This window comes from Rhinolophus hipposideros (assembly GCF_964194185.1).
Source record: "Rhinolophus hipposideros genome assembly, chromosome: 9".
Lineage (NCBI taxonomy): Eukaryota > Metazoa > Chordata > Mammalia > Chiroptera > Rhinolophidae > Rhinolophus > Rhinolophus hipposideros.
In genome coordinates, this window is record NC_138055.1 from 45433860 (window position 1) to 45442998 (window position 9139).

Here is a 9139-nt window from a genome sequence, read left to right on the forward strand (position 1 = left end):
AAAGCCAACAGTGATGCATATAACAATGCCTTTGCTCTATAAGTAGAGAACAGCCACTCTTTCCAGTCCTTCATCTAAACAATCTACAACGCTAGTTCCCAAAGCTACTGGAAGGAGCAGGTCTCCTTGCCCTGGGAGCCTGGAACTATTGTCCCCACTTGTCAAATTGTGCTCTAAAACTGTGATTCAAAGAACACTTGTTCCTACAAACCAGTAGCCACAGTTAAATGAATTTTGAAAATTCTGAGATCACATCCCATTTAGGTTAGTCACAATGCCGCTCCCCAAATTAAACACTGAGCAGTTCTATCCTAAGGAAATCTATTTAACTGTCTTTAACACATTTCTGAAATTTGACTACTAATGTATTTTAATGTATAACACATAAATGGAATGCCTTATAGAATAATGTTTTGGAATTGCTGCCTCAAAACTGGCTTTGCCTCTTTGTATTCTCCTTACTGTCTGCCCAAGATACCTAATATCCTTATACCACTTTCTAGCTGTCCAAATTCCCACCTGAGATGTTAATCCCAAACTCAGGACTCAGCTACATAATTTTCAGGGCCAGCCAGTGTGAAATGTAAATGTGGGGTCTTTTGTTCAATTATTAAGAATTTCAAACAACAGCAGAGCATAAAACAAAGCATAGAATCCTTCTGTGGCCCAAACCTGCCTTTGTTCCCTCAACTTTGGGGTTGACCATTAAAAAAGAAAAGCAATCTAATTAAATTTATCATGTGAATTGAAGAAATTAATGATACTAATAGAAGAAACACTTGAAGGGATTTACTTGACATCACACACACACACACACACACACACACACAAGCCTGCTTAAATAATGACTGATTATTGATTATTAAAAGTAAAGAAAGGATATTTCAAAGAAGGCTGTGAATTTTGAAATCATTTCATGGGAAAAAGAATATCTTTAGTCTAAAATGTGTCAAGTCTAAGAAGAGAGAGATTAGAAGTCAAGAAAGTAAGGCATGGTGCCCATCTGCTATGAAGTCTTCATGGGGATAGGACTTGAACTAGTTCCTAATATCTGAATAGGATTTGATGAGGACTGGAGGTTGAAAGAGCAGCAGGTGCAAAGGACCAACATATGTCACACAGCAGGGAGAAATTCTTGGTGGAATACTCTTGCCACTTATAAGGAAGATAAGGCTTCTATTTCCTTTATGCACCATTCATAGATATATCATATTCAAACTGCTAGGAAAAAAAAAGAAAACATCTTAAAGATAGCCAGAGAAGAGACATACTATACATGAAGGAACAAAGATAAAGTTACAGTAGACTTTTCATCATAATCCATGCAAAACAGAGGCAAGAGAGTGACTTATTTAAATAAAGTGCTAGAAGACAATAGCTACCAATGAGAATTCTATACTCAGCAAAAATATCTTTCAAAAATGAAGGAGCAGAGGAGATCCAAGAAGGCAGAGCAGATAAACACTGTGCCTGTTTCCTTCCATGAACACATTAAAATTACAATTAAATTATAGAACAATCAACCTGGAGAGCCATCTGAACAAAAGTTTTATAACTAAGGATATTCTTAAAAAGCTACAAAGAGACTGGTAGGAGGGGCAGAGATGCAAAGCAGTCTCTTTCCAAACTTCCACATGGCAGTTGAGAATCATGATGTATATCTCGGCCACAGAGGTCCCCCCTCTCCAGAGGACCAAGAGACCCCAGCCTCTCACCAGGCTCCCCAGCCCAGAGTACTAGTACTGGGAAGAGGAACCCCCACAATATGTGGCTATGAAAAACAGCGAGGATTCCAACCAAACAATCTAGGTGGGACTGAAGGCTGCAGGAAATCCAGGTGTCCTCTTAAATTGCCCATGCATAGACTCATTTATGCTCAGGCACTTACTCCAGCAGAGGGACGGTGACTTTGGGGGCATTAGAGGCATACATGAGGTAGACTGAGGTATGTGGCTTTTTGACAAGGGCTGTAGGACAGTTGCCATTTACCCTGTGTGGGGTCTTTCTGCTGTGTACCCAGCAGGCAAGCACCATCCTTCCTGTGTTGAGCTTGCCCCCACAGGCCAAAACTGAATCTGATTGGCCTGGTGATCTCCGCTGTTCTACTCTGCTGACTCACTGAGACCCTGCCTCACTCAACTTGTTTACTACAGGAGGCTTTATCAGCAGCTGAACCTTACAGGACTCAGCAGGTGGCAGGAGGCCTCAGGATGTCCAGGCTTTTTGCAGAGCCACCCAGGATGGGTACTGGTGGCAGATGTGCTAGGTTTGCAGCATGGCCTCTCCCACACGCCTCAAGGTTTAGCACAGGCAGCAAACAACTATGGATTACTTTGTAGCTCCTACCAAGTAGTACCCAGCCAATCACAAGCAGTGGGTGACCTGGACTTGCACAGTAGCCCCTCCCAAGAAGCCCAGAACAAACACACTTGGAGGTTGGCTTCAGATCACAGCAGAGCACCACCCAATTAGCCCCACAAGTGGCACACACAAAAAGGCAGTCTCAACAGGCACCAGAGGCCACTGGGGTAAATCTCACTCAGTGAGGTAAGCACCCCACACAGCAGTCCATAAGTGGCCAAATCCCACAGCCAGTCAGCCTGAGGGTCAACCCCACCCACTAACATGCAATAGCAATCAAGGCTCAACTAGAACAGGAGGGCACACAAAAACCACACAAGGGACATTCCTGGGGCACCCAAAGCAGGTGACCAGGGAGGCTGTGCCAGATTCCCACTGGGCACCTACTACATAAGGCCACCTGGCCAAGACTGGGAGAGAAAGCAGATCTACTGAATACATAGAAGGAAACACAGAGAGGCAGCCAAAATGAGGAAACAAAGTACATCCCAAATGAAAGAACAGGAGAAAAATCCAGAAAAAGAACTAAATAAAATGGAGGTAAGCAATCTACCAGAGACAGAATTCAAAACATTGGTTATAAGGATGTTCAGAGAACTTCAACAAAGAGATGGCAAGTATAAAAAAGGGCATAGAAACCATAAAAAGTCAGAGTGAAGAATACAATAACTGAAATGAAGAATGCACTAGAAGGAATCACCAGCAGACAAGAAGAAGCAGAGGGTTGAATCAGCAATTTGGAAAACAAGGTAGCAGAAAACACCTCATCAGAACAGCAAAAAAAAAAAAAAATCCCCCCAAAATGAGAATAGTTTAAGAGACCTCTGTCACAACATCAAGCATAACAACATTTGCGTCACGGGGGTACCAGAAGGAGAGAGAAAGCAAGGGATTGAGAATGTATTCAAAGAATAATGACAGAAAACTTTCCTGACCTGGTGAAGGAAATAGACATGCAAGCCCAAGAAGTGCAGAGAATCCCAAACAATGTAAACCCAAACAGGCCCACCCCAAGACACACTATAATTAAAATGCTAAAGGGTAAAGACAAAAAGAGAATATTAAAAGCAGCAAAAGAAAGGCAACTAGTAACTTACAAGGGAGCTCTCATAAGACTGTCAGCTGATTTCTCAACAGAAACTTTGCAGACCAGAAGGAATTGGCAGGAAATATTCAACTTGATAAAAAGCAAGGACCTACAACCAAGATTACTCTCCCCAGCAAGCCTATCATTTAAAATAGAAGGACAGATAAAGAGCTTCCCAGACAAGAAAAGCTAAAGGAGTTCATCACCACCAAACCAGTATTACAAGGAATCTTAAACTTCTTTAAGACAGAAAAAAAAATCAAAATTATGAATAATAAAATGGCAAAAGCCACACATCTATCAATAATTAATTTCAATGTAAATGGATTACATGCTCCAATCAAAAGACATAGGAGGGCTGAATGGATAAGAAAACAAATCCTCACATATGCTGCCTAAAGAGACTCACTTCAAGATTGAAAGACACACACAGATGGAAAGTAAAGGATAGAAAAAGATATTTCATGGAAGAAAAAAAAAAAAAAGCTGCAGTAGCAATACTTACACCAGACAAAATAGACTTTAAAACAAAGGCTATAACAAGAGATGAAGAAGGACCAGTAATCCCACTTCCTGGTATTTATCTGAAGAAACCCAAAACGCTACTTTGAGGGACGTGTGCATTCATGTGTTCGTTGCAGCAGTGTTTGCAATGGCCAGGATGTGGAGCCAACCTAGGTGTCCATCGATGGATGAACGGATAAAGAGGAGGTGGTACATATACACAATGGAATATTGCTTGACTATGGATGGGAACGGGCTCTTGTCCTCTGTTGCGGCATGGATGGACCTGGAAGGTACTGTGCTGAGTGGAATGTCAGACAGAGAAAGACAGATGCAGTGTGATTTCACTTATATGTGGAATTTAAAGAACAAAATTAACAAACAAAACAGAAATAAACTCAGATACATAGAATATTTTGATGGTTGCCAGATGGGAAGGAGGTTGGGAATGTGGGTGAAAAGAGGAAAAGGGATTAAAAAGTACAAATTGGTTGTTACAAAGTAGTTATGGGGATGCAGGGTACAGCATAAGGAATACGGTCAATAATGTTGTAATAACTATGTATGGTATCAAACGGGTCATAGATTTGTTGGGGTGATAGATGAGAGGGAGGTTGGGGGAAGGTGAAAAAGATGAAGGGATTAAGGGATTTTGTAGTTATGAAATAGTCATGGGGATGTAAAGTAAAACATAGGGAATATAGTTGATAATAGGTGATAGTTATGTATAGTGCCAGATGGGTACTAATCAGGGGGATCACTTCTTAAATTATATAAATGTCTAACCACTATGCTGTATACCTAAAATTAATATTAAAGAACATTGACTGTCAACTGTAATTGAAAAAAAATTTTAAATCTCAAAAAAATGGAGAAATATAGACTTTCTCAGATTTAAAAAAAAAAAAATCTAAGAGAAACCATTGCCTGCACACCTATTCTAGAAGAAATGTTAAAGAAAGTTCTTCAAGCAGAAGGGATATGATAGCTTTCTTAGTTGGCTTGGGCTGCCATCACAAAATACCATAGACTAGAGGTGGCTAAAACAACAGATTTGTTTTCTCCCAACTCTGGAGACTAGAAGTCCATGTTCAGAGTGTCATCCTGGTCAGGGTCTAGAGACAGCACTCTTCCTGACTTGCAGATGGCCACCTTCTTGCTGAGTTCTCACATGGCAGACAGAGGGAGAGCAAGCTCGCTGGTGTCTCTTCTTGTAAAGGTATTAATCTTATCAGATCAGGGCCTTGCCCTCCTGACCTAGTTACCTCTCAAAGGCCTCATCCCCAAATACTTTCACACTGGGAATTCGGACTTTAACATATGAATTGGGAGTGCGGGAACACAAACATTCCGTCCATAACAATATAGACAAAACCTTGGATCTATACACACACACACACACACACACACACACACACACATTCAAATGAATAGCACTGGAAACGGAATATATGAAGATCTGATAGAATAGGAGCATTATCTATTTTATTCATGGGTAGATCTCCAACAGTTGAAAAAGTTTCTGAGGTATGCTGGGCTTGGAGAAATGACAGTATTTGAATAAGGACTGTGGATTAGATTATTAGATTATGTCAGTGTTACAATTCTTGATAATTATACTATGATTATGTCAGAGATTTCTTTGTTCATAGGAAATTTCGCACTGGAATATATAGTAGTAAAGGAACATGATGTACCCAATGTCTTCACCTTACTCTGAAGTGTTTCAGAAGATAAAATGATGTGTTTATTTCACACATACACATATACACACAAACAGAATGATAAGGTATGTGGGGAAAGATATATACAGAAGTGGTAAGTCTGAATAAAGAGTATATGGGATTTCCTTGTAGTATTCTTACAAATTTTCTGTAAGCTTTCATTATGTCAAATTAAAAGTTGTGGGGTTTTTCATTTGTTTGTTTGTTTGTTTGTTAAGAGGAGAAATATTTAAAGATGTAGCAAGACCTTGAGTGCTGAGCTATGCCATTTGGATTATGTGACCGATAGCACCCAGAATCCCCAGCTTTCATTCAGAGAGTGCCAATGCACGAGGTTGCATATTTTTATTTTAACTGAAGGTCATATGTATACAAATTTAATGAGAAGAAATTATTTCTTTCAGACCCTTGGTCAAAAAGCTTCGTGGAAGGAGCAGAAGAGGTACAGCTTGCTGGAGCTCTACCACGTGGGCAGCAACATGATAAAAGCCTACGCTGTGGAGATGGCAGACACAGGTTTGAAGCCCACCTCAGCTTACTGACCAAGTAACATTAACAAGTCACTTAACCTCTCTGATTTTTCATCTATAAAATGGAAATAGAGTATCCATGTAGCAGAGTTGAGGGAGGAATAAAAATAATACATATAAAAAGCATGGAGGGGGTACCCAATAAATGTTACCAGTGTTTTGTGTCAGGTATTATCACATTTAATCTTCCAGCCACACTGACAAAGGTATCATTACTTTCATTTCTACATTTTAGAAAGCAGACTTATAACAGTTACGTTATGTCTCACAATTTATAAGTGAACCACTCTAGATTCTGCCCCCAGTGTGACTGATCCCAAGGCCCATACTCAATTTACTAGACCATGCGACCATGCAAAATGCACAATGTGCATGTGGAGCAGCGTGTGGCAGGAACGGGGAGACAGTGATAAGGTGCCTTCTGCACTAAACTAAAGTTAAAATGACCCTGCAGCGAATGGCTCAAAGAGCACCTATTAATCTTAACATGTATTTTGAGAACTTCATTTACTTCTTCTTAATAAATGATAGAACAACTTGAAATGACATTTTCATTATTACCTCAAACCATAATGCCAAAGGACCACGGTGACATGTTAATTACTATGCTGTTATAGTTATGAGTCTTGTTTCATCTATTTCTACTGGCATCACTACCAGTATTGCCATTAATCAGAGAATGTCAATGATGGCCTAGAAATCCCTATTATCAAATTAGTCATACTTTGCTTTTAAGAATTACATAGGCTAAAGTTTTGGCTTTAAAAAGCCATCAACCAAGAATTACAAAGTACATCTCTAATCACATATTTCAGTAAAATGTTAATACCGTTATTTCCCAGATGAGGGAACTCAGACTCAGTGATTCTAAGCATTTCTAAAGAACCTCATGTCTACAGTTCCCTGCGATTCAAATCTGAAAATCATTAGCCAGGCTAGTGTAAACTATCTTAATTGCCGTGTTAGCAGATGAGGGAGAGAAAAACTTCTAATAAAAATGGGTCACAAACTATCTAGGCTTGCTTTAATCAGTTATGTAAATTGGCTCCAGACCCACAAACTAAGCCCGTGGAGAAAAAGAAATCAGGCTAGCTGGAAAGGCACATGGCTATATGCAGAAATATTTTAAATTCAAGTATATTTTAAAGCACATTGGTCTATACATTCCACTGCTCAGCTGAATACAATAAAAGGCAAATAAATGTTTGAGGGCGGGAGAGAGGGAGGAAGGGAAGAAAGGAAGAAAAGGCAGTCTTTTTTCTAAAGCTGTCAATGCTGATTGATGGCCAATGCTTCACTTCTAACCCCAAGAAGAGCAAAATGAAATGGTAAAAAATTACTAATTCCAAGGTTGAAGGGCTTAATAATTTTTAACTAATCTTAATCCTGACATGCATCATAGATTAAATTTACCACCAAATTTGAACTCATAACTCTCCCCAAATAATCACTGAATATTACAAAGCATAGTGTAATTTTGCCTATTCTCATAAAAGCTGCTCAATTCATTTTTTTGAAAGCAGTTATACAAACCTGGTGAGTTCAGCCAAAAGAATGGGGGGAATAATATCTGCTCCACCCACAGCCATGTGGCTACTACGATGAGGAAAATACTTTTACACACACACACATTTTGTTTGAAGACACTGGTTAATTGTAAATCACTGTCCATGTGAGTTATAACATTCAGGGAAGTCACTAGTGGCCTGGCCTGCTGCTCTGAACTATATAACTTTAAGGTGATATGTTATTATTATTATTATTATTATTATTATTATTATTTTGCCATTATTGTTATTATCAAATATTATTCAAAACAATGTACAGCCACATCATTAAGGGTCAACTGTGGTCCACTCAAAGTGCATAGACAATACCCACTAAACTAGAAAAAGGCAAAGCCCTTTATTAATAAGTGACTTTCTTGAACAGAAAAGTCCTTTGCATACATATGAAGTAATGAATAAACCTAAACGGAGGCACTCCCTGACTATACTTGAGCTTTCCTCTAACATCTACCCCGAGGCAGCATGATAAGAACACTAAAAATAGCAACAGGCACTATTTATTAACACTATGTAGCAGGTTAAATATGCTCATCAGTTTATGTTCATTACCTTATTTAATCCTCACAAATGAGGAAGTAAGTACTGTCATTATCCCCATTCCATGTATGAGAAAACTGAGGTCAGATACACAAAGTCATTTGACCAAAGTCAAACAGCAAATGGTAAGTAATGGAAATGACTGCAACGCCTGTGCCTTAGCCACAGATGAGGCTGTAATATCCATATCTATCCTTTACGATAAAGAAAGAAATATAGCCCCAAAGAGGCTAATAAAAGAACGGTTAAAAGAATGGCAGTCCAGGTTTCCCTTGCATTTGAAAAGCTCAGGGCATTAATTCTGCCTGTTGTAAGTGAGGATTCTGCAGGACATGCAAATTCATTGCTCCTATTAAATGTGCACTCGAAGTAAAATCCAACATCTGCAGCCCACACTGATGGCATATTTATCATGATTTCTAAGTTTACATTTACACATTTCACTCTGGTTTAACAGGGTTCTACTTTTTGCCTTTTGTTAATGAAGCAGGATCTTCCCCATTCTACTCAGGAGACAGAAAGCCCAGCAGAAGAGAGCTCTGGCAGCGTGCCTTTGTAAACGAATGGACTTTGAAGCTGGCCTTTGAATGGTCGAATATCTTCCTCATCCACATCCATTGGAGCCCAGAAGCCTTCTCTTTTAGAGACTCCTCTGTTAAAATGCAGAAGTCTTCATCACTTCCAGACAGAATGCCAGAGCCCTGCTGGTTCCAGTGGAGTTCCGGACTTGGCCCCTAGCCGTTGGATCCATGGCACCTGTCAGAGTTCCCCTATCCAACCACATTCCCAGCCCAGCAACTTGGCCAGCCCAGGCCTGTTGCTGCCCAG